Genomic DNA, 27,105 nt, shown 5'->3' on the forward strand with positions numbered 1-27,105 from the left:
AGCAGAGGGCTATGCCATGCAAGGGGTGGGGGCTGTGATTGGGAGCACTGGACCCCTTCAGTGAATGAGCACAGTAAGATTGGCCATACGCTATACAATTTTCTGTCCAATCTCATGTCTCTCATCTTTCTCTTGGCAATGCCCCATAGATTCTCTATGGGGTTCAGGTAAGGCAAGTTTGCTGGCCAATCAAGCACAGTAATCCCACGGTCATTGAACCAGGTTTTGGTGCTTTTGGCAGTGTGGGCAGGTGCCAAGTCCTGCTGGAAAATGAAATCAGCATCCCCATAAAGCTCATCTGCGGAAGGAAGCATAAAGTGCTCCAAAATCTCCTGGTAGACGGCTGCGTTGACCCTGGACTTAATGAAGCACAGTGGACCAATAACAGCAGATGACATGGCTCCCCAAATCAACACAGACTGTGGAAACTTCACACTGGACTTCAAGCATCTTGCAGTATGTGCCTCTCCATTCTTCCTCCATACTCTGGGTCCTTGGTTTCCAAAGGAGATGCAAAAGTTGCTCTCATCAGAAAAGAGGACTTTGGACCACTGAGCAACAGACCAGGTCTGTTTTTCTTTAGCCCAGGTAAAACGCTTCTGATGTTGTTTGTTGTTCAGGAGCGGCTTGACAAGAGGAATACGACATTTGAAGCCCATGTCCAGGATCCGTCTGTGTGTGGTGGCTATTGATGCACTGACTCCAGCCTCAGTCCACTCCTTGTGAAAGTCCCCAACACTTTTGAATGGCCTTTCCCTGACAATCCTCTCCAGGCTGCAGTCATCCCTGCTGCTTGTACACCTTTTTCTTCCACACTTTTCCCTTCCACATAACTTTCTATTAATGTGCTTTGATACAGCACTTTGGGAACATCCACCTTCTTTTGCAATTACCTTTTGAGGCTTTCCCTCCTTATGAAGGGTGTCAATGATGGTTTTCTGCACAACTGTCAGGTCAGCAGTCTTTCCCATGATTGTGATTCCTACTGAACCAGACTGAGAGACCATTTAAAGGCTCAGGAACCCTTTGCAGGTGTTATGGCTTAATTAGCTGATTAGAGTGGGACACTTTGAGCCTAGAATATTGCACCTTTTCACAATACTCTAATTTTCTGAGATTGTGGATTTGGGGTTTTCATGAGCTGTGAGCCATAATCATCACAATTATAACAAATCATGGCTTGAACTATCTTGCTTTGCATGTAATGAGTCTATCTCATATATTAGTTTCACCTTTTAAGTTGCATTACTGAAATAAATTAACTTTTTCACAATATTCTAATTTTTCGAGTTTTAGCTGTATATGGTTTTTAGCAAATCTAAACCAAAAATCTCAAGAAAATTGTATCATGTATGGCCAGCCTTAGTCTGATTTATCAAATTTTTAGAGGCTGCTCTTCGTTGACAAGGGTTTCCCAATGAGTTCCTGGAAATGTCTGTAGAGTATTGGAATAACGAGGGTGCCACAACAGGTGCAAAATTTCAGTAAGGGTTTTTATTAAACAAAGGTATAAACCTTATGTATTTTAGAGGCTCATAACTCCCCCTTCATCAAGACTGGAAAATGAGAATATAAGGAAGTGAAAATAAAAATAACATTTATTAGGCCCCTTTCACACAGAGCAGACTCCAGCAGCGGATCCGCCTGCTCAGTGGGGAATCTGTCTGCTGATCAAGCAAATGACAGGTCCGTATCCGCTCCAGTTGACATCTTCTGCTCCATAGCAGGCAATAGAGGGTCTGATAGGGTCCACCTAACAAACTGACAGGTGGACCCAATCGGTCCGCCTGTGTGTAAGGGGCCTTAAAGTAATGTCAATAATAACAGTAGTGAAAGTAAAAGATATTATAGTGGCACTCTCATTCATCCAATATGGTACAGTAATTTTTTTTTTTCCTAGCAGGTTTAAAGGTAAGGAAAAATGCTTCAAGTAAGCATTTAAAATACTTGATTTTTTTGTGCTTTAACTTGGTGTTCTTCAAATAATTCAGAAGCATAATATGTTCTTTAATCCCAAAAAGGAAATTTCAACAAGGGGTCACTGGTAGCATTCACATATCCAATACAAGTAACAGAACCGAACGTGATAGTTCATGCACGAGTCTACAATGCCAGTATTTATGAGGTGAAGCATCTCCTCATATTTGGGACACCTAAGGCGTTGTAGAGATATGAGGGCCTTAGCAAGCTTGAAAATAGGCTATCAAAACATAGATTGGGAGACTGGGTCAACAGCAGTGGATGGACCTGCCATCTATTTTGCACATATATTAACCCTTTTCTTTCTGCCCCCGTTTTCACAGGTATCCCGGTATAGAGAGAGACCTGACTTAACCAAACATTTCCAAAAGACAAGAGAAGGAGGGGATGCTTTCTACCAATGCATAGTGATCGATTTCCTAGCATAGAAAAGTACCAGGCTCAAGAGCGTTCTTTCAGCTACAGTGGGAGCCATGTCCTCTACCACTCCCAGTAGACCTAATTTTGGCTCCAGGGTGAGGTGGGCCTGAGGAACTGTCTTGATTGTGTCTACCACCTTTGTCCAGAACCAAGAGAAAAGAGAACAGGTCCATATGGCCACATCTCCAGCAGGTGGGGGACAGATCAGGATTTAACCTGTGTAGCCTATGGGGATTGAAGTATGCTCTATGAAGGACTTTAAACAGGACACGTCTATCTCAGGCAGAGATCAGTTGTTTAAAAGGTACAATCCAGATATATTTCCAATACTTATAATCCATATCAGGCATGACCTTGTATGGGCATCTTTATTTCAGCTGGCAGTGAGGTGGTTAACAGAACATTTTGTATGTCTCTGGGCGTTCATCCCTTGCTCTGATTACACACACACAGAACGGGCTTGGCAGCAGGCCGCAGCCTTTGGAATCGTCATGTTCCCACATTCGCCTCACTCTGGCCTTCTCCCTGCGTGCGCTTGGCTGACAGTGCTGAATGCAGCACATGTGGAAAGAATAAGGAGTCACAGGAGCGTGAGGGGGGGAACCTGACAACATGCTTGGGGTCCACCACACCTCATGTCACGCTTCTGTGATTCTCACAGTCCAAGAGTCATGGTAAATGAGAACGAAATGTGGCTATCACTGTAAAATGTGGAAAGTGGGCAGAACACACGAAGAATAGGGATAGGATATTGAGTTTTACTGGAGGGAAAATAAGACACGTATAGCCCACCCCTTAGGTGGACTGTGCATGGCACAATATGAATTATATGATTGCTATGATGGAAGAAACATGTCTTTCAGGAATTGATTTATAGTCCATGGATAAAGAATCTCTATCATACAAATGGAAAGATTAGTCCGAGCAGAAAATCAAATGGTAGTCACTAGAACTAAAAAGGTCTCATTGCTTTGCCAAATAAATGTTACTGAGTATTTGGATAGATTGAATTTATGGCCAACCCCAGACATCTATACATATACAGTATATACAAAAAATGCAGTGGGATTTGAGAATCTGCCAGCTACAGGTGTAAAACTCCTATGTTAAATTGCTAATGCTATTCTAGGAAGCACTGTAAATACCTCGATCTCACAGGGACCCCTCCTCTCAATTTACTTTTATAATGAAACTATAAGCAATTTTTTTTCTAATTTTGGACAGTGTTCAATATTTTTGCCATCTGTGCCCCCACTGGAGTAATTTCACCTTATTTCCCCTTCCAAACATACAAGAAGTGAGAAGAAATTTCACTGTGGATAGCTGTCACAGGACATTTTAACCCCATTTGACGATATCCACTCTGTCCACGTTCTAGTAACAACTTTAAATATTTTACATTTCCTCTCACTTTTGTCCTCTTTGCAAGAGGCGCAAGGACAAAAACTGAGATTAAATATCCCCAGAAGGAACACACATCAATAAAAAAAAAAACAAAAAACACTATCAGAGATTCTAACCATTCTCCAAAATAAATAAAAAAAAAAGAACTCAGCATTACATATATTAAGTATTCAGCACAACATTTTAAAGGCTTGATGGGTCACACAGAAATCTCCCCAGCCGGGTTATAGAAAGCAAAGAAAATTTTCTTATTTTTTTCGTAAAGTAGGGAAGGCGAATGATTAGAATCAGGAATGGGTTTGCTACAGCCATTCTGCTTGCATAACCCCCCCCTACCCCCCCCCCAATTCCCTTTGAAACAGTAAGCTCAGGATTTAACTGTCCTGAATAAATGTGAACTTCTACAAATCTTGGTGAGCCCTGATGAAGGGTAAAGATGTTTGCCCTGCTATGTGTTGGCTGTTTTAAATGGTCATTTTTGAACAATTAAAAGAGAAGTATAGAGAAGTATGGCCAAAGCTCTTTGGCCATATTTATCTTCTAGGTCACAAGAGTGCACTTACATTTGCTCTCCTGTGACCCAGAATCAGCTGACGCCACAGAGCCGCACTAGGCTCTGGAAGGGGCCTGATCATTCTGTCAGGATCCACTCAGCTTCCTGATTGACAGCTGACTCCCACTCTGAGAAGACAGAGAATTGAGTGATTAGTGGTCATGTGAACGCTTAGTTTTTGACCTTAGGACAGACGTGGGACAGCTGCAGCATCGGTCTGATGACTGAGGGGAGTATAGATGCTTGTTTTTTTTTAATTACTGCAAACTTCTCTTTTAACCACTTGCCTACCGGGCACTTCTACCCCCTTCCTTACCAGGCCAATTTTCAGTTTTCAGCACTGTCGCAATTTAAATGGCAATTGCGCAGTCATGCAACATTATACCCATATGAAATTTTTATAATTTTATTCTCACAAATAGAGCTTTCTTTTGGTGGTATTTACTCGCTGCTGGGTGTTTTACTTTTTGCGGTATAAACAAAAAAAGAGCAAACAATTTGAAAAAAAAAATTTTTTCTTTATTTCTATTATAAAATTTAGCAAACAGATAATTTTTCTCCTTCACTGATGTGCGTTGATGAGGCTGCACTGATAGGCAGCACTAATGAGGTGGCACTGATGATGGGTACTGATAGTCAGCACTTGTCATGGTCCACCTCACACGCCACGCCCACAGCGACTAGTTAACCGAGGCGCACACGTGCAGCCGTGACTTGGGGTAAGAGGGAATGAGGGGGACTTAACTTCTAATATATAAAACCGGCAGTGATATAACTTTCACAGCCCGCACTACCTCTTGGCCACCACTGGAGGGAGACTCCATGCCGATCCAGCTGGCTGACCAAATACACTGGCAGATACGATCTTACATACAATCTGGTGCGCTAATTAGGGTTGAAGAGCAGCCTAGCAATCACATACTCTTCTAGGACTCCTCCAGCTATCCTCCAAGCCAGAACCCCGGTGGCAATCACTCTGCCACCACCCCCACACCAGACACACCACAAACGGTAGCCTGCCACCACCCAACAGTTTATCTGCAGAACGGTCTGCTGGGACACCACACACACACAGATCTCCGTCTGGCAGACCTGTCACCCTTACAATCTGCACGCAATCTGCCAACACGCAGTGCAATTGCATACAGATTGGCAATGAACTTGACCGAGCATATAAAGGCACTGCAATACAATACAATCTAATCTCTCCGGAGATATGAGCCCGAACTTAAGTACCCAGAAGTCACTTATTAATTTTATGATTTAATATCCTAAAGTGGGCAGTGCCCAAAATATGTACAAAGTATAAAAAGTTGACTATTCACTATAAAAGGGAATAAAAAACAGAAATAAAACTTTTACCAAGATATATCCAGCGACTGGAGCAAGTCAGAGAAAGTCCACGATCTGTCAGTCAATAGATTGGGTTCCGTACGAATAACGACGTCCATATCCCGGGTCCTCAATTTATGGGAATATGGACGTAGGCTGGACATTAGTCCTTGGCCAATTGACTCTGGGGGTGTTCCTGTACCAGCCCACAGGACACTCTGGGTCCTGAAATGCCCAAAGTTGATTGGAGCCAGAACGGTTGGAATCACCAAGTCAGGGATTGAATTTCCGACACCATCGCATCAGTCCGATCGCGACAGTACCAATCACTGTTCCGCTGTCGAAATCCGGCGCCACATAACCATTTCCGGCATTTTTCTGCCATTCTACCTAGGACACAAATACAGTTTTTACATGCAGATGAAGCCCACAGAGTGCCCAATCAGAAGGAAGTATTTTCATCTCTCTGCAACTAATATTTTAGCTTTTATGAGAGATGAAATCTATTCCTTTGATCTGCTGATATACTTTAAAGCTCCCAGACACATCGGAGCCCCCCTGGTGTCATGAAGCCGAAACATCTGCGTTCTTCTTTTAAACTTCAGGAAGGTGGCAAAGTCTGATTATATATATATATATATATATATATATATATATATATATAGACAAATCTTATTGACACCCAGGTGTCACTTCCAGCCTGGAAGCTGCTCTGTCTTTTCAGATGCTAATGGGTGAGCATATGTCTCTGAATACCTATGACTGAATATATGACTGAATACATCTTTAATAACAAGGAATGAAACTAAATTTACAATTACATATTGCTACAGATCACATCTCAATCTAATCACTTGAATCCCACATCTATGTTACAGCACTAATAGGCGGCACTGCTGGGCACTGACTGGCGGCACTGCTGGGCACTGACTGGCGGCACTGCTGGGCACAGGTGGGCAGCACTGCTGGGCACAGGTGGGCGGAGCTGGTCACCGATCATCATTGCCCTGATGATCGGTGCCGATCCCTGCTCTAACAACTGCCAGTTCTTGGCAGTCCTGTCCTTATGCTCTGACAGCGTGAGGAAAGTGCAGCCAAGAACTTTGCATTTCCCAGTGATCACCGTGTCATTGGAAACGGCTGATCACGTGGTAAAAGGCGGCTGTGATTGTCCTTTTACCACATCACGTGATCAGCTGTGTCTGAAAGGGCGCGCAAGAGAGCGCGTTCTGGAAGGACGTCATATGACACCCTCCCAGAACTGGCCAGCCGCAGTGCAGCCGTCATTCGGCTATCTGTGGTCAGAAACTAGTTAAAGCACTTCTGAATTATTTTGCCATTGGTCCAGTCTTCCTGGTGTTTGTCCATCCTTTGAGTCACTTCTTGATACCAACTGAATGGGAGCCTTATTTAATATGAGCTGCCTTACTAGAGCAAGCCAGCTAATCAAATAATTATGTTCATTTGTATTCTGAAATTTTTTTTATTTTTTTTTTTAAAGTCCCAACACCTCCCTGATCCCTTCTTGGAACATTATGATTGTTGTCTGTCTCCCGATTGGGGAAATGTCCCCATATTTCCTGTCCAGGTGTCAAAACAGGAAATGAGGTGAAATCTCTGAGAGCGGTAATGTAGCATCTAAAATACGACAGAGGTTTAATCCTCCTTTGTAGCGAGGCATTAATATATCGGCCAAAAATAGGGGTATCAACATTTTGCATATAGAAAAAAAAAGGGGGGGCCAATAATGGCCAAATAATTCTATATACATTTAATTTTCTGTCCAATTTTTGTGTGTTACTTTCAGTATGTAAGGCTATGTTACATTACTGGATTGTATTTTTACATTCATTTTAATTTAAATTCATAATATTAATTAAAAAGTCAAATATGATACAGTTATATATAACATATATATATATACATTTTTATTTTTTTTAAAAACCGTCTATTTCAGTTTTCGGCCACGTGCATCCTGAATTTTCAGTGTCGGTTTCGGTCCAGAATTTTCATTTTGATGCACCACTAATTTTTGTACTAAGTATGGACTGAACCTTTGATGTTTGGATGGATTGTGGCTTTAATGTAGAATGAAAGCAAAAACATTTCTTTCTTTTTTTTTTCTTTTTATTACATTTTGGATCGAGTTGTATAGGGTTATAACCCTTGTCAATTTTTTTGCCATCTGTGCCCCATTGGGGAGATTTCCTTTCACTTCCTATCCCATAATCACAGCAGGATGTAAACAGAAATATCTGATTTTCACCAGATTCATTGTCTACATTGAAACATTTTACCTCTATCGCTGATTTGGAGACAACAAAAATTTGCGATTTCCTTTGACCTTCATTCTTGGTGATAACATTCACAGGAACAAATAGTGGGTTAACATCCCTAAAGAGACACAGACCACAATAAAAACCTGACGTGTTCTAATCCTTTTCTATCGAAAACCAAAAACGTTTATGCTTTTAATTATACGCTTAGCAAAGGAGAGGGGTCTAGAAAGTAGTAAAATAAAATATTTTTATGTGTATACTATAAATACACACACACACGATATAAAAAGTGTTACACACCCCTGTTAAAATGTCAGGATAGTGTGATGTAAAAAAATGAGTCAAGGATAAATAAATTCAAAACTTTCTCCACCTTAATGTAACCTATAAACTGTACAACTCAGCTCAGCAACAAACTTAAATCTTTTAGGTGGAGGGAAGTAAAAATAAAAAACTAAAATATGGTTGCATAAATGTGCACACCTTTAAACTAGTACTCTGTTGAAGCACCTTTTGATTTTATCCCAGCACTCAGTCTTTTTGGGTATGAGTCTATCAGCATGGCACACCTTGACTTGGCAATATTTGCCCACTCTTCCTTGCAAAAACACTCCAATCTGTCAGATTGCAAGGGCATCTCCTTTGCACAGCCCTCTTCAGATCACCCCACAGATTTTCGATCGGATTCAGGTCTGGGCTCTGGATGGGCCATTTCAAAACTTTAAAGCAGTGTTTGACTCACACTGTAAAAATATAAAAATCAGCAACTAAAAAAACTGTAGCTGCTGACTTTTAAAAAACAGCCACTCATTTGTCCCACGATCCCGCAGTGTCCTCCCCACAGCCCGTTTCACCAGCCGTCTGTTGTTCCAGGCACCGGCATCTTCAGTGTGGGCACCCGGCTGTAACAGCTTGCGGCTGCACAGCCGGGTGCCCACTGTGCATGCGCGAGTAGCGCTGCACTTTCTGAATGGACCCGTAGTCTTCTGGGGCCTGTCACGTGTCCCAGAAGACTACGGGGAGAGAGCGGGGAGAACAACTTCTGCTTCCAATCGCCTAGGAGATCGCAGCGGAAGTGGGACTGGGTACCTGTCAATTTCGGGTACCCGCTCCCCAAAGGTGCCAATCCTTAATGGGGAGTGGGAGACCAGTCTTTAAAGCGTAACTTCCCCTTTTGGGTGGAGCTCCACTTTAAACTTCTTCTAGTGAAGCTATTCCTTTGTTGATTTGGATGTATGCTTTGGGTCATTGTCATGCTGAATGATGAAGTTCCCATTCATGTTCAGCTTTCTAGCAGAAGCCTGAAGATTTTGTGCCAATATTGACTGGTATTGGAACTAATCAAAATTCTCTCTAGCTTGACAAAGCCCCCAGTTCCAGCTGAAGAAAAACAACCCCAAAGCATGATGTGGCCACCACCATGCTTCACTGTGGGTATCGTGTTCTTTTGGTGATGTGCAGTGTTGTTTTTGCACCAAACATATCTTTTGGAATTATGGCCAAAAAGTTCAACCTTTGTATCATCAGACCATAACACATTTTCTCACAAGCTTTTGGGAGACTTCAGATGTGTTTTTGCAAAATTTATTTGGGCTTGGATGTTTTTGTTCGTAAGAAAAGGCTTCAGTCTTGCCACTCTACCCCATAGCCCAGACATATGAAGAATATGGGAGATTGTTGTCACATATACCACACGGCCAGTACTTGCCAGATATTCCTGCAGCTCCTTTAATGTTGCTGTAGGCCTCTTGGCAGCCTCCCAGACCAGGTTTATTCTCATCTTTTCATCAATTTTGGAGGGACATCCAGTTCTTGGTTATGTCACTGTTGAGCCATATTTTCTCCACTTGATGATGACTGTCTGCACTGTGTTCCATGGTATGTCTAATGCTTTGGATATTCTTTTGTACGCTTCTCCTGACTGATACCTTTTAACAATGAGATCCCTCTGATGCTTTGGAAGCTCTTTGCGAACCATGGCTTTTGCTGTAAGATGCGACTAAGAAAATGTCAGGAAAGACCTACTAGAACAGCTGAACTTTATTTGGGGTTAATTAGAGGCACCTTAAATGATGGCAGGTGTGTACTGACTCCTATTTAACATGATTTTGAATGTGATTGCTTAATTCTGAGCACAGCTACATCCCCAGTTATAAGAGGGTGTGCACACTTATGCAACCACATTATTTTAGTTTTTTATGTTTACTCTCCCACCCCCAAAAGATTTCAGTTTGTTTTTCAATTGAGTTGTACAGTTTTTAGGGCACATTAAAAGGTGGAAAAAGTTCTGAAATTATGTATCTTTGTCTCATTTTCTTACATCACAGAAACGTGTGTGTGTGTGTGTGTGTGTGTGTGTGTATACACACACACCCTTGAAAAAGAATCTGTGCCACTGTGAATAGCAATTTTGCCACAGATTCTCCATTGTATTTAGGTCTGGACTTTGACTAGGCCATTCTAACACATGAATACGCTTTGATCTAAACCATTTCTTTGTAGCTCTGGCTGTATGTTTAGGGTCATTGTCCTGCTGGAAGGTGAATCTCTGCCCCAGTCTCAAGTCTTTTGGAGACTCTAACAGGTCTTCTTCTAAGATTGTACCGTATTTGCCTCCATGCATCTTACCATCAACTCTGACCAGTTACCCTGTCCCTGCTGAAGAAAAGCATCCCCACCACGTGATGCTGCCATCACCGTGTTTCACGGTGGGGATGGTGTGTTCAGGGTGATGTGTAGTGTTAGTCTTCTGCCACACATAGCGTGTTAGGTCAAAAAGTTCCATTTTGGTCTCATCTGACCAGAGCACCTTCTTTCACATGTTTGCTGTGTTCCCCACATGGCTTCTCGCAAACTGCAAACGGGACTTCTTAAGGCTTTCTTTCAACAATGGCTTTCTTCTGGTTACTCTTCCATAAAGACTAGATTTGTGGAGTGCACGACTAATATTTGTCCTGTGGACAGATTCCCCAACCTAAGCTGTGGATCTCTGCAGCTCCTCCAGAGTTACCATGGGCCTCTTGGCTGCTTCTGATTAATGCTCTCCTTGTCTGGGCTGTCAGATTAGGTGGATGGCCATGTCTTGGAAGGTTTGCAGTTGTGCCATACTCTTTCCATTTTCGGATGATGGATTGAACAGTGCTCCGTGAGATGTTCCAAGCTTGGGATATTTTTTATACCCTAACCCTGCTTTAAACTTCTCCGCAACTTTATCCCTGACCTTCCTGGTGTGTTCCTTGGCCTTCATGATGCTGTTTGTTCACTAATGTTCTCTAACAAACCTCTGAGGGCTTCACTGCGTGATACCGTGATAGGTTGCCACCTGTGCAATAAGTCCATTCGTGAAATTTCCTTGCTTCTAAATATTCCAGAGTCAACTGTTAGTGGTATTATAACAAAGTGGAAGCAACTGGGAACAACAGCAACTCAGCAATGAAGTGGTAGGCCTCGTAAAATGACAGAGTGAGGTCAGCGCATGCTGAAGCACAGAGTGAACAGAAGTTGCTGTCTGCAGAGTCAATAGCTATAGACCTCCAAACTTTGTGTGGCCTTCAGATTAGCACAACAGTGCATAGAGAGCTTCATGAAATGGGCTTCCATGGCAGAGCAGCTGCATCCAAGCCTTATATCACCAAGTACAATGCAAACCGTCGGATGCAGTGGTGTAAAGCACACCACCACTGGACTCTAGAGCAGTGGAGACCTGTTCTTTGGAGTGACGAATCACTTTTCTGTCTGACAATCCAATGGACGTGTCTGATTTTGGTGGTTACCAGGACAACAGTACTTGCCTGACTGCATTGTGCCAAATGTAAAGTTTGGTTGGGGGATTATGGTGTGGGGTTGTTTTTCAGGGGTTGGGCTTGGCCTCTTAGTTCCAGCGAAGGGAACTCTTAAGGCGTCAGTAAACCAAGATATTTTGGACTATTTCATGTTCCCAAATTTGTGGGTACAGTTTGGGGATGGCCCCTTCCTGTTCCGTTTATCACGTGCCCCCCCCCCCTGCCAGATAATATGGGAATAAGTCTCCCAAAACCATCTGTCAAATTTGACTCCGCCTACATAGCCGCATCATTCACAGATTTCCGTGCATGAATGAACTTCAAGTCACAACAGCCTTAGCGGCTGTGGGCTTGTAGTTTTCAATGAACTACCACAGAACTGTGGAGCACTGTGATAGTTCATTGAAGCTTCCTGTAAGAATATCTGCTTCCTGTACAGCAAGCAGATATTCTGACAGGTCTGCAGGAGGCCTGCATGGCATCCATGATCTACTGGTGCTTTCCAGGCTCCTGTAGACAAAAATAATAAATGCACATTTTGTTACCTGCAAAAAAATGTGTATTTATTATTTTTGTCTAAAAGGTGAACTTATCCTTTAGGATTTATCTGGCACCTGTTATCCTGAGCCCATTTCAAGTAGAATTCTTGCCTAATACTATGTTCGTGCCCCCTTCTGCTACCTATGCTAACTATACTGTGTAAAAATAGAAAATGTGTTTACTAACTTACATTCAGCCCACTATGATCCAGTCACATGATCCCCTGTATCAGTGAGTAGTAGCAGCAGGCGAAAAGGGAGAGCAGGAAACAATGGCTGAGAAATCTGGAAGCTGTGATGTCACCCATAGGCTCCATGTCCCAGCTGTTGTTGGGCTCCTTCCTCTCCTCTGCAGCCACCACTGACTGTCACAGAGGGCTGGATCAGGTGACCAGATCAGAGTGGGCTGAAAATAGGCAAGTATACACATATTTTAACACAGGTTAGTCAGCATAAGCAGTAGAAAGGGGGAGGGGACATTTTAAAATTAGTTAGCATTAGACAGGAATTCTACTTTAAATATCTACAGAAATCACTGAGCCCTGATGAAGGGGGAGTTCACCCATAAAACATGTTGGCTGTTTTATATGATTTTAGCAGCACAGTAGCTTAATGAATAGTACATCTGCCTTGCAGGACTAGGGTCCCTGGTTCAATACCAGACTAGGACACTAACTGCACATTGAGTTGATATGCTATTCCTGCACTTGTGTGGGTTTTCTTTTCACACTCCAAAAAAAACAAACATACTGGTAGGTTAATTGTACAGGTTTATGTATGCATGAGATAGGGACCTTAGATTGTAATCCCCATGAAGGCAGGTACTGATGTGAATGTACACTATGTAAAGCTCTGCATAACTTTTCAGAGCCATATAAACACCTGTAATAATAATAAGCAATAATAATCAAAAGGTGAGAAAAACAAAGCAACAAGAAGTAATTGGTCTGATAATGGATGCAGACATTTGTCAGCCATGCCCTCCCTGTCTCCTCTCAGAGCTTTAAATATTTATAGAAAGCCTGAAGAAAAGCGCTGGTCTGCTGCACACAAGGAGCATCTCACAGCAGAGAGGGTCATATCCCAATTTTCTGGAGTGCTGCCTTTCTTACTCCAACAGCTCCACAGAAAAACGTTCCATGGTTTGGCTGAGAGATCTGAGAGCAGAGCCTCCGCACATCTGACTAAGCCAAAATTTCCTGTGCCAGCACTGGTCTTGCTGCAGCTTGAAGTCTTCGTAAAATATTAATGCTATTCATCAACATGGCCGTATGGTGGGTCTCAAGGGCAAAGGGAGGCTCTTAGTAAATGTTTGCTCAGCGAAAGGATTTCAGAGTCCCCTAAAAATTGATTATTTCCATGTTTTCTCTTTCTTTGACTTCGACCTACTTGCATGTAGTAGGAACAATGCAAAGCACTTGGTGATGATGTGCTAGTAATAAGGTGTCATACAGATCCTGCAGCTTAAAGTGAACCTGTCTAAAAGAACTCTTGGAGCTACCGTTGCAGGATTGTTTGAAATGGATAAGCTTTGCAGTTATTTTCCACATTCTTGCTTAAAGCCCAATTGAAGTCCAAAGTGGAATAAATGAGATTAATTGAGAGTGCAGTAAAACATACATTTTAAATGTCTTACTGCCATTTGCGACTATTTTCAGGCTCCAATAGCAGCATAAAACCTTTAGACCTGGGTGGTAGGCTGCAAAGAAGACTGACACAATCTGTATGTGAGTGGCAGTACCTGAGTGACTAACTGATCAGCCAGTCTGTCTGACCTTTCAGTAACTTTATAATCAATAAATACTAGACTTTTTTCTAAAAAAGATAAACTTTGACCCCATTCTATATTTGATCTGGATTCCATTCCTCCAATCCATTGGCCTCCTATACTAGAGCCTACCCTACATCACTGGCTAAAGCAATGGGACTCAGTGAAGTACGTGGGTAGACTCATCTCCCCCAATCTCCCACTCATGGGTATTCTCCACAATCGGTTATTCCCTCCGACATCCAAAATCCTGTAACTTTTGTATGGTGTTCAACTATGAACTTTTTTCTCTAGATGGGGTTAAATCATTTCCATACCTTCAAAAAGCGCTGGAAATTTCCTCATTCAGAATATTTCCAGTTTCAATAGAGATCACTTTCTATGCAATCCATGGGAAGCACTGCTTCATAGGCATGTCTATGATCTCACTAGGTCTGAGCAGAAACTGGTTTCCTTCATCTTCTTGCCACTTGCCAAAGAATTGTCAAGGCCTGGAGACATTCTTTTCTGAACTTCATGGAGGCAAGGCAATGGGTAATGGCCACCATGGAACAACAAAAAACTCACATCTATACTAAATGATCTCAGTCTAAATTCTAAAAAACAATGGGGAGGGGGGGGGGATTTATTAAAACTGGTGCACTCAGAATCTGGTGCAGCTGTGTATGGTAGCCAATCAGATTCTAACTTCAGCTTGTTCAGTTAAGCATTGACAATAAAACATGGAAGATGACAGGTTTCTATGCAGAGCTGTACCAGATTTTGCACACTCCAGTTTTAGTATATATCCCCCAAATGTCTTTCTGGTTAAAGTACAACCATGATCTCAACCTCAATAGATCTTTACTCTCTCATTAACGCATAGATAATCTGCCTCACATTTCTCCCTATACTACATTTTCTTTACTACCTCTAATTTCATTTTCTTTCTAGTTCCCTTCCCCTTTTATCCCCCTTCCAATACAAATTGCCTAACCCTGGAATTTTTACTACCTAAACTGGCATATTCTTTAGTTTCACCATTCCTTGCAAATCCCTTAGTCAGTCCCCTCCAACCCCACAACACTAATTAGACTGCCATTGAAACTTACGTTGTTACCCTTTATTTATATTGGCTATTCTAAAATGGTGCTGTGGATGGCTCTCACACCGAGGCCCACCCTTGCATTTATCTGATATCTTAATCCTTGGTATCATCGCATCTCCTACTTATCTCTGGTATCATCGCATTAGCGATCAGCTAGTTGGTTACAGTTATATTGTGTTTTTCTTTTGTAAATGGATATAAGTTTATATCTGGTATATACTCTTCTACAGCATACATGCTTACCTTGTTTCTGTATAAAATTCAAACTGCATATAAGCTCATTGTGTTTATACTTCAAAAACTCAATTACATTTTTTTTTAACTCAAAAAGCAGTCCTTGAGGTTAGTCCAGTGACTTTGCCTAGGCTAATGCAATGCCATCAGTCTGCTGCAGGCACAAGAAAGCACTTCCTCAGTCTCCTCTCCAATGATCAGATTGTAGCATCATAATTTGCAGCAAGTCTCAAGGTCAGAGTCTGCAGCAGGGGGCTAGTATGGGTTGGACGTTAGTAAACACAACTAAGAGCTGCACAGGCAACTGGATTTACATCATTGTGTCATCTCAGTCCAGGAGGGATGCTGACCCTGGATGATGCCTGAACAAAGATGCCTTTATCTTACTGGATTGAAATGCAGTGGAAGACATTGTCATGGAGAGTACTACAATCTCAGAGAGGTTTAAACACCTGAAAGTCTTATTGCATTACTTAGCATGAATGCACTAATGTACTAAATGCAAAATATAACTACATATATGATGCAGTTTGTCACTAATATTAACAAAGTATTCCCCCCCCCCCAACTTTTGTCTATCCTGCTGTTATTTTTTAGCATCCTTTAGTAGACCAAGCTGGATAGCAAAAGTGGCAGTTAAAGGGTGAGACAAACCATTTAACAATGGCAGGGGTGCTTACAATGGTCAACTTTCATTAATGTAGTTAAATCATTTATCACAAAATGAAAAATGTTTTTGTAACTACCGGTAGTTAAAATGTTTATCTTTTGTAAGTCTATCAAAATCTACTAGTCCATCTAACACTACCCTGCCCAGACAATGCTGCTGTCCAAGGGTGGCTTCTTTGCTCCTCCACAGATAGAGAGTTTGGATTTTAAAAGAAAAGTCGTACTTTGAAGAAAACCTTTAAGCCTAGTGCACACAAGTATTTTTCCATTCAAACAAGCGGGCTGAATGAAAAAAAACCTGACAGCCCAGGAGGAGCCGCTTTACTAACTGTGTGATGTTAGCACAGTGATCTCCCCTGCTGTGTTATTGTGTTCTGACAGGGGGGATGGCAACCCCACCATCCGCCAGAACACTCTGGTCAGCGATCCCTGCCATTGGCTGAGAGCCCTGATCGGGAACCGATCGGCAGACCTTTTTCGGTCATGCCCCTTCAACAGAAGCCAGACCGGCTGCCCTTCACATGGGCCGAATATCAGCTGGTCTTTATTGAACCAGCCAATGCCACCTGACATTCAGCCCGTGTGTACTAGGCTTTACTTTGCCCAAAAGTCTGTAAGCAGCATATACTTACCTTCTACTCACTTTCCCACCACCCACACACACAGGGGTACACATCACACCCCCTGAAATGCAGTGGTTTATGCCAGAGTGCCAAGTCAGTGGTGGTTGTACCATTATGGTAAAAAAAACCTTCTATTGTCAACTCCCCCCACCCCCCACTAAATACTTACCTGAGCCTGATCTCGATCCAGCGCTGTGCCGGAGAGCAACGCTGCTCTCTCTCTCCTCACTTGACATGGAGGCAGCAGCAGGAGCCATTGGCTCCCTCTGCTGTCAATCAAATCCAGTGAGAAGGGAGAAGAGGGAAGGGCCAAGCCACACCGAGTGTCGATAGATATACACAGCCCAGTTCGGGATCGAGCCCACACGTGTGCCATCATAAGAAGTGGCAAGGAGGAGCAGAGAGCGCTGGCTGGCAAAGCAAGAAGAGGCAGATCAGGGCTGCTCTTTGCAAAACTATTGCACAGAACAGTAAAGTATCATTTTATTTTAAAAAAATATTTTAACTTTACATTCACTTTAAGCAGACCCCTGAACATCTTAATAAAACTATTCAATTCAATTGGCATTAGAATTAGGTCCACTAACTTGAATATTACTGCCCTGGTCAAACATGCCCATTCCCATTCTGTGCAAAACAATTCTGTTACTCAGATATGCCAGCAAAAGAGCCCTGCAATACCAGAGGGGAAAAGAATATCCTACAAAAGAACCATTTATAAAAATCATAACATGCAAGAGTACAGGATTATAAAGAAATAAAAAAGGTGTGAGATTTCAACTGGGCTTTGCCTGTCATTTTTTCCAGGGAGTTAAAGGAAACCTGTACAGAAATCAGTATGAGCATTGCCATTGACAACCCTCCTCAGCAGATACTAGTTAAACAATTTAAAACAATTTAACAATTAAGAAAAAATAGACAACGAGAATATCTGTCATAAATATTTCTGTAAAAGTAAAACAAGAACAGCTGATAGAAAAGCCCCACATCTGAGATACAAAAATTCTTTATTCAAAACATAAGCCAAGAATAATAAAAATCCCATCATAAACCAGCTCTTCCTCTGACCCTACAACAAAGTGGAAGTGGAGGATGAAGTACATCAAGGATGAAAGTGTAGAGTGACTAAGTCATATAGAATGTGCTCCGTAGGTTCAATAACGATTGATGTCCTCACATGGTTCTAATAAGAACTACCAACTCAACAGCTCCTGGCTGGGCCCCAAAACACGCATGAAAGTACGACGCATAGATTTGGATTCTGTCCATTACTGGTGTTTGATGCCAGTGACAAAGCCTGCGTGAGCATTTCCACTTTATTTTTAGACAGGATTTTGCAAAGAAAGAATTTATATAACTGTAAGTCTCTTATTGTGGGTTTGGGAGTCCTTTTTTATGTATGTAGGAATGTTCTATGCTATAAAACAGCTGGTGGCCATCAAAGTTTTGTTTTACAAGCCTTCAGCTGAACCTGTGGTGACAGATAAGTAGACTTTCAACCAGCAAAACGATTGCAAGAGATCATTTATGAGTGCACACATTACCTGATTGAATGTGTATTGAAAGCAGTATTAAACCCAAAAACAAATATTGAATATATTGCAACATACCAATCCTTAAATATGGTGGCTGCATTAGTTTTCTTTTTAAGTTTGGTTCACACCATAAATTTCACAGTGATGTGCTGTGCAATTCACATGCGGTCCGGGTGCAGTGCAATTTCACCCCATTCAGATGAATGGGCTGAAATTGCACCAGACCGCACCAAAAGTAGTGCATGCACTACCTAAAAACAAGATCACAGCACCTGGACAGTGCCATGTAATCCGGTGCAGGCAAATGCACTGCATTTGGGGTGTCATTAAGTTTATGTTGACATCCGCTACAGTGCATTTTGAATGCAGTGCAGGGGGTTGCACATGGTACGTGGGTTTCTGGGGGGGGGGCAATGAAGACACCTTTGAACAGCAGCATTGTCAATTCAGGAGAAGGGCAGAGGTAGATATACTAGCAAATTTATATGGACTTGGATTACAACAGCTAACACCTGGCAGCGCAGGTACCTTTTTAATGTAACTGCAACGTTATGTTGCATTGATTTGGATGGCTTCCATTGAAATACATGGGCTACGAATCGTCATGGGACTTTATATGTCGCATGACAAGTTGCAAAAGTGTGAATGGAGTCTTACTGGCTGGATCACCAGGTGAAAATAAAGCAAAAAAACTAAAAAAGGAAACTATTGCAGCCACCACATCTAGGAACTGGTAAGTTGAAATACAATACACTTTTGCTTTTTGATTTAATGCAGCGTTATAAGCTGAAGTAAACCATCCTGTACTTTGGAAGCCCAACATGGTGCCATCTTAGCTTCTATTTAGATCTGGAATTGTCATGGGGCTGTACACCAGCTATGACGCCAGCCATCTGAGAACTTGAAAGTTCAGGTAAGAGTTGACAAAAGCACACTGGTAGCTATGATAAAGAACAGCGGAGGCAAGCTTTGAATGTGAGTGTTTGGGGTATCCGTTAACTCCATGGTTTTTGAGGACCCTTGTAGAGGTGACAGCTAAGAGGTTTCCTCTACCTTCTGTGTCTACAGGACAAGAATTCAACGGAGTACTCACCAATGGAACAGACAGAAAAAAAAACTCACAGGGGATCAAACCCCTTCCTACTCTATAAATAAATCTAAGACTGTGTATTTTTATACTGGGATTTTTGGAGGAAAAAAACAAAAGGTGGAAGCAGGCAGTTGTATTAGTTATACTTTAGTTGAACAAAAAGTGTGAGCACACCACAAAAAGAATGAACGAGAAAACTGATGTTTCACCGGACTCAGCATGACTGATTAGAAAACAGCAGTGCTCACTGCACCAACAAATAGATGAATAATCCAGTTCACAAAATGCAGAAAACACAACACAGTCTTCAGCTAGCCATGTGTTCTTTATTGTTAAAAGGTTACCATCCTTACATGGGCAGGCAAAGTCCAGCCAATGGCCACATCAAACACATAATAAGCTTTCTCAAATCATACAGGGGCTGGCAGAAGACCTCATATTCCCCAAATTTTATAAATTGGATTCTAGCAGTACCTCTTTTCAAGGAATATATATTATCATCAGTATTTTAGGGCTCTTTTACAACACAGCACATATGGTAACATACCGGTAAATAAAAACCCATGTTTTAACCTGCATTACTGCAATAAATGGTAACGTGCTACATATGTGTGCTGCATTGCATTGCCATTCATTTGTAATTGCACCCCAATACACATACACTATAAGTATTGGGATGCCTGCCTTTACACGCACATGAACTTCAATGGCATCCCAGTCTTAGTCTGTAGGATTCAATATTGAGTTGGCCCGCCCTTTGCAGCTATAACAGCTTCAACTCTTCTGGGAAGGCTGTCCACAAGGTATAGGAGTGTGTCTATGGGAATGTTTGACCATTCTTCCAGAAGCACATTTGTGAGGTCAGGCACTGATGTTAGACGAGAAGGCCTGGCTCACAGTCTCCGCTCTAATTCATCCCAAAGGTGTTCTATGGGGTTGAGGTCAGGACTCTGTAGGCCAGTCAAGTTCCTCCACCCCAAACTCGCTCATCCATGTCTTTATGGACCTTGCTTTGTGCACTGGTGCACAGTCATGTTGGAATAGGAAGGGGCCATCCCCAAACTGTTCCCACAAAGTTGGGAGCATAAAATTATCCAAAATGTCTTGCTATGCTGATGCCTTAAGAGTTCCCTTCACTGGAGGTAAGGGGCCAAGCCCAACCCCTGAAAAACAACTCCACTCCATAATCCCCCTCCACCAAACTTTACACTTGGCACAATGCAATCATGCAAGTACCGTTCTCCTGGCAACCGCCAAACCCAGACACGTCCATCAGATTACCAGACAGAACACATCTCCACTACTCTAGAGTCCAGTGGTGCCATACTTTACACCACTGCATCCGAAGCTTTTGCATTGCACTTGGTGATGTAAGGCTTGGATGCAGCTGCTCGGCCATGGAAACCCATTCCATGAAGCTCTCTATGCACTGTTGTTGTGCTAATCTGAAGGCTACACAAAGTTTGGAGGTCTTTAGCTGTTGACTCTGCAGACAGTTTGCAACTTCTGCACACTATACGCTGACCCCACTCTGTCATTTTACAGTACCCCTTCATACATGTTAATGTATTCATACCCCTTGAAATTTTCCACATTTTGTCATATGACAACAAACACGTAAATGCATTTTATTGGGATTTTATGTGATAGACGAACACAAAGTGGCACATAATTGTGAAGTGGAAGGAAAATGATAAATAGTTTTCAAATTTTTTACAAATAACTATCTGAAAAGTGTTGCATTCATTTGTATTCAGCCACCTTTACTCTAATACCCCTAACTAAAATCTAGTGGAACCAATTGCCTTCAGAAGTCACCTAATTAGTAAATAGAGTCCATCTCTGAGTAATTTAATCTCAGTATAAATACAGCTGTTCAGTGAAGCCCTCAGAGGTTTGTTAGAGAACATTAGTGAACAAACAGCATCATGAAGGCCAAGGAACACACCAGACAGGTCAGGGATAAAGTTGTGGAGAAGTTTAAAGCAGGGTTAGGTTATAAAAAAATATCCCAAGCTTTGAACATCTCACGGAGCACTGTTTAATCCATCATCCAAAAATGGAAAGAGTATGGCACAACTACAAACCTACCAAGACACGGCTGTCCACCTAAACTGATAGGCCAGGCAAGGAGAGCATTAATCAGAGAAGCAGCCAAGAGGCCCATGGTAACTCTACAGAAGCTGCAGAGACCCACAGCTCAGGTGGGAGAATCTGTCCACAGGACAACTGTTAGTCATGCACTCCACAAATCTGGCCTTTATGGAAGAGTGGCAAGAAGAAAGACATTGTTGATAGAAAGCCAAAAGAAGTCCAGTTTGCAAGAAGCCATGTGGGAGACACAGCAAACATGTAGAAAAAGGTGCCCTGGTCAGATGAGACCAAAATGGAACTTTCTGGCCTAAAAGCAGAATGCGATGTGTGGCGGAAAACAAACACTGCACATCACCCTGAACACACCATCCCCACCGTGAAACCTGGTGGTGGCAGCTTCATGTGTTGGGGATGCTTTTCTTCAACAAGGACAGGGAAGCTGGTCAGAGTTGATGGGACGATGGATGGAGCCAAATACAGGGAAATTTTAAAAGAAAACCTGTTGTCTGCAAAAGACTTGAGACTGGGGCGAAGGTTCACCTTCCAGCAGGACAACAACCCTAAATATACAGCCAGAGCTACAATGGAATGGTTTAGATCAAAGCATATTCATGTGTTAGAATGGCCCAAAGTCCAAAGATAAATCCAATTGAGAATTATTATTATACAGGATTTATATAGTGCCAACAGTTTGCGCATCGCTTTACAAAATGAAGGTAGACATTACAATTACAATACAATTTGGTACAAGAGGAAACAGAGGGCCCTGCCTGTTAGAGCTCACAATCTAGGAGGAAGGACTGAGTGATACAAAAGGTAATAGCTGTGGGGGGGATGAGCTGATGGAGGAAATAAATAGCGGTTTACTAGGTAGAAGCAGGATAGACTTCTTTAAAGAGAAAGGTTTTCAGGGATCGTCTAAAAGGTGGATAGATTAGGAGACAGCCGGACAGATTGGCAAGACTTGAAAATTGCTGTTCAGAGACGCTCTCCATCCAATCTGACAGAGATTGAAATTTTTGACCATTCTTCTTTGCAAAATAGCTCACTCTCTAGATGCGCAAAGCTGGTAGAAACATCCCCAAAAAGACTTGCAGCTGTAATTGCAGTGAAAGGTGGTTCTACAAAGTATTGACTCAGGGTATACAAATGCACGCCGCACATTTTGAAGATATTTGTAAAATATTTTGAACACCATTTATCATTTTCCTTCAACTTCACAATTATGTGCCACTTTGTGTTGATCTATCACATAAAATCCCCAAAATATACATTTATGTTTTTGGTTGTAACATGACAAAATGTGGAAAATTCCATGCCGGGGAACAACGCTGACAGCTGATGAGTGATCAGTTGTTAAGGACGCGGTGGCCGCTCGTTCCTTAACAACCAAGTCACACAAAACACCACATGCAAAATGCATCAAAAACCCAATACAGACGACCCTAGTGCTGCTAGGCGGAAATAGTGCAGGTACAATTTTTGTGTCTTGAAGAGCACCAAAGACCTATTTAAAATGAATGGGTTTCCTTTATGCAATGTGTGCAAGTATGGTGTTAACATGTCTATAAATTATCCTCAAAGAGGGTGCATGTTAAATGAATGTATTTGAACTGTTGCATATGCATTACTTTCCCAAGTGTTTAAAACTGAAAACTTTTATTCTGCATTGTTAGATCATTTTAATAAAACAGTATTTTATTTTGGCAGAATGTGGGGGCTTATCGATGAGTCACACAGCCCAGTGAGGTCTGACAGATGATTGATGCTTCCGCCCACACTGATTCACTGTAATGTGCACTTCAAGGCACACAGCCACGAACAATTGCTCGTCTATTGGCCTTCAAGTACCTTATAATGCAGAAACTTTTAATATTCTAACACAGCAGTAAAAATGAAACTATTCCTAATTGTAAATGGAGAAATAAAACATGGTAATGCTGAACTTTTGGTTATTTACAATGATCTGACCTATGAATGTTCTCTGTATGCCCAGCCTGAGGATCTAGGGTTGTGCATTGGGCTAACCTGTGGTGGGTCCTTTAGCACCCAAGGTAAAAAGAACAAAATGCTCCCCCACCATATGTATTACCCTGCACACTCCCCTCCCTGCTACTACCCTTCTTTATTTTTTTTTATTTATTTCAGGTACTTATATAGTGCCATCAATTTACACAGCGCTTTTACATATATATTGTACATTCACATCGGTCCCTAACCCTCAAGGGATGTACACTCTAAGATCCCCAACTCACATTCATACATAAACATACTAAGGCCAATTTACACAGGATCCAATTAACCTACCAGCATATCTTTGGAGTGTGTGAGGAAACCGGAGTACCCGGAGGAAACCCACGCAGGCACATGCAAACTCCAGGTAGGTGGTGCCGTGGTTGGGATTTGAACCGGCAACCCTAGTACTGCCAGGCGGAAGTGCTAACCACTTAGCCACTGTGCTGTCCGATTTACCCACTATGAACATACACAAGTCCTCACAAATTTTGTATGTGAATAGTGGAACTTACAGTCAGTCTGGCTAGCAGATGGGTGTCCAGTTTAGAAAAAATAGGACTGATGTATCCACATGCTCTTACACAGAAACAGTTCCCTTTGCACCCAACACATTTGGTCATGTGAACTGATATCACATAACCAAGCACTTGGCATGCTTCGAAAGGCACTATTAGGCCCTGCTGTGGTTCTGTAGTTTCCTTTACAGCTCAGCAATGGATGAATTAGCACCCCTTTGCTTGGTGTGACTTGCATGCAAGGTCAGTAAGGACAATAAAGTGAGGCGGGGGATGGGGGAAATACACCAAGGTGGGAAGCAGCAAAACTATGCTTGGTGTCCACAATAAAGTACCTTAACCCCTTGACGCCAACGTAACACAAATACGTGGCTTCACAGAACTGGGCTTTTTTCCGTGGGGCTGCACATTTGCATACCTGTCTTTGTGCTGAGTGCATGCCACATGGCGCGCTCCCAGCACAAAGACCGTGGTGTCACTGAGAGCACCGGGTCCCGTTCTAACGATCGAGACCCGGGACTCCGATTCCGGGTCACATGATCGCTGTGATAGCCTCTGATTGGCTACCACAGCGAACAGTCACTGTACAGCCCGGCACCCTTGTTTTTTTCTCTCTCTATGAATGGAAGAGAGAGATACATTGTATCATCTCTCTAACTCCTGGCATAGAGGGGGAAAATAAATGTTTGTAAAAAAAAAAGAAAAAGAAAAAAGAAAAGATAAATATTAAAAAATAAAATAAAAAAATAAAGAAAAAATACCTAGATCAAGGTTTGATCTAGTTCAGTGCCAGGGTTAGTGTTTTGATCAAGGTCAGGGTCAAAGGTCAGGATAAAAAAAAAAAATTGGTGAAATTGGTGCCGGTGTGTTTTAGGTAAAAAAAAAAAAAATGACAAAATCAAAATGTGCACTATTGTTTCTGGGCTGTACTACGGTTACAAACAACAAATAACATACACATATATGGTATCACTGCGATTGTCAAGAGCTGAAGAATTTATTTGGGTTGGTCTTTGATGGTAGGTTATGGTAGTAACAAAAAAACAAACAGCTAAATAAAAAAAGATATTTTTTTTTTTACTAATTTGGGCCAGTCAGGCGATATCCATTACCATTTACCACCAAATGAAAGCCCAATTTGTCCTGACAAAACGCGGTATTATTAACCTGGATGTAAAAAGTAGTTGTGATGATATGTACAGTTTTACTAACACATGTCAACGTTGCAAAATTGTGCTTAGGCATTTAGATTTGTTTTACCCTTAGGCATGAAGGGGTTAAAGTCAAACTATGCAGAAACACTAAACAAGTGCATGTGCACTTACAGTTTACATCTCTTAGGCCCCTGCAAAGTCCCACAAACACCTGTTAAGCTTGTCAGTGCAGTCCACATAATGCAGCTTCCTGTGATGGAGCGGCAATGATGCTGCACTGTTCCTACTGCTTGCAAAGCAGTGGGATGAAAACATGTTTCAGGGGTTGTGGCAATGAGGATTGTCATTGCTGTCTGTAGCTTGTCATTCAGCACTTAGCCACACCCAGTCCTGCCCACTGCTAAAAGCATCTCCACCACCTGGGAAACACTTCCAATGCTGACGTCCACCCCTCATCTCCTCAAGCCAAACTTACCCCTACAATCTGGGACTTGCACAAACTGGAACTTGTAGCTGATTACATCCATGTTACTACCCACCTGCACCGACGCCGGGCCCCATGGATCCCCTGGAACCAGTACTACCCTTGGCCACAACTTATCCAACTGAACTGTACCCATCCCGAACCTAAGCACGAGAACTCTAGCTGCAGGAAGATACAAAGAGATACGCTACTGCACACTAGACTATCTGCAACCAAGCACCCTGAGAAACTTTCCACCACACTTGTCTGCCACTCCGTTTACCTTCCTAAAGCGCCTCCTTTACTCCTCCTCCTCATACTCCTCTCCTCCGTTCCCAAAATCTCTTCTCTATATCCCCTGCTCCTCCCAAACAACTGTATATCGTACCCTCACTGCTTCCATCTCCCTACTATGGCTCTCACCATCTCCGCTTGATACTCCACTCTCCCACTGACCCGAACGCCGTCACTGGTAGACTTACACGTTCTTGTACATCCCGCTCCCATGCCACCTTCCTCACCCTTCTCCTAACCGTTGGGGACATCTCCCCGAACCCTGGTCCTCCACCACCTCGCCCACACACAAGGCACCCTCTTTCTTCCACAAACTGCCGCAACCTCTCAATCTAATACCTGTCCCTTTGCTCCCAAAACCATCTCCCCGTTTTCATGTGCACTCTTGAACGCTCGATTGGTTTGCAACAAACTCACTGCCATCCACGACCTCTTTGTCTCCCGCTCCCTTAAACTCCTAGCGATCACCGAAACCTGGATCCAAGCCACTGACTCTACCTCCCCTGCGGCACTCTCCTATGGAGGTCTCAATCTGGACCCACTTACCCAGACCCAGCGGTCGAAAAGGTGGTGGGGTTGGTATGCTCCTGTCACTGCAGAGCACCTTCCAAGTCCTCCCAAACCCTCCCTCTCTATCCTTCTCCTCCTTCGAGGCCCACTGCATCCGACTATTCTCTCCAATCCCTCTGAGGATTGCAGTAATCTATCGGCTTCCTAGACCCGCGTCCCGCTTTCTCGACGACTTCTCCGCCTGGCTACCCTTTTTTCTCCTCCAAACTACCCACCATCATCCTTGGTGACTTCAACATCCCTATCAACATCAATAACCCGGCTACATCCCAACTCCTCCACTTAACCTCTTCTTTTGCACTCACACAGTGTATACAGTCCACCACCCATTCCGACGGGAACACCCTGGACCTTGTTTTCTCTCATCTCTGCACTCCCCACGACCTCACAAACACCCCCTTTCCTCTCTCCGATCACAACCTCATCACCTTCTCCTCGTCCTCAAACACCTATCCCTCCAAACGTCAAACTATCACCAGCAGAAACCTCCGCAACTTGAACCCTGCCCCTTTCCACTCTGCAGCTGACCAACTTTACGACAGCATCCTTACCCTGTCCTGCCCTGACCTGGACACTACTGTTTATAACAACTTGCTATCAGCCGCTCTAGACTCGCTAGCACCACCAACTACACGAAGCATTAGACCCCGACTGCTATAACCCTGGCAGACTGACCATACCAAAAATCTCAAATGACGCAGTCG

The 27,105-nt window shown here is 42.7% G+C and overlaps 1 protein-coding gene across 4 annotated transcripts in view; it reads right to left on the minus strand.

Moving 5' to 3' along the window:
* The window catches only part of PUSL1 (pseudouridine synthase like 1), a 118,241-nt gene that overhangs the window by 60,127 nt on the left and 31,009 nt on the right, over window positions 1-27,105 (minus strand). The window contains exon 1 of one of the 4 annotated variants that reach the window (XM_089675958.1): window positions 5,720-6,058. The exons of the other annotated variants lie outside the window; for them this stretch is intronic. The gene's annotated coding sequence lies outside the window, so the exon portion shown is untranslated. Of the gene's footprint in view, window positions 1-5,719; window positions 6,059-27,105 lie in introns of those variants that run through there. 4 annotated transcript variants of the gene reach the window in all.

This window comes from Staurois parvus, unplaced genomic scaffold (genome assembly GCF_062004578.1).
Source record: "Staurois parvus isolate SC_StPar_1 unplaced genomic scaffold, SC_StPar_1.0 ptg000160l, whole genome shotgun sequence".
Lineage (NCBI taxonomy): Eukaryota > Metazoa > Chordata > Amphibia > Anura > Ranidae > Staurois > Staurois parvus.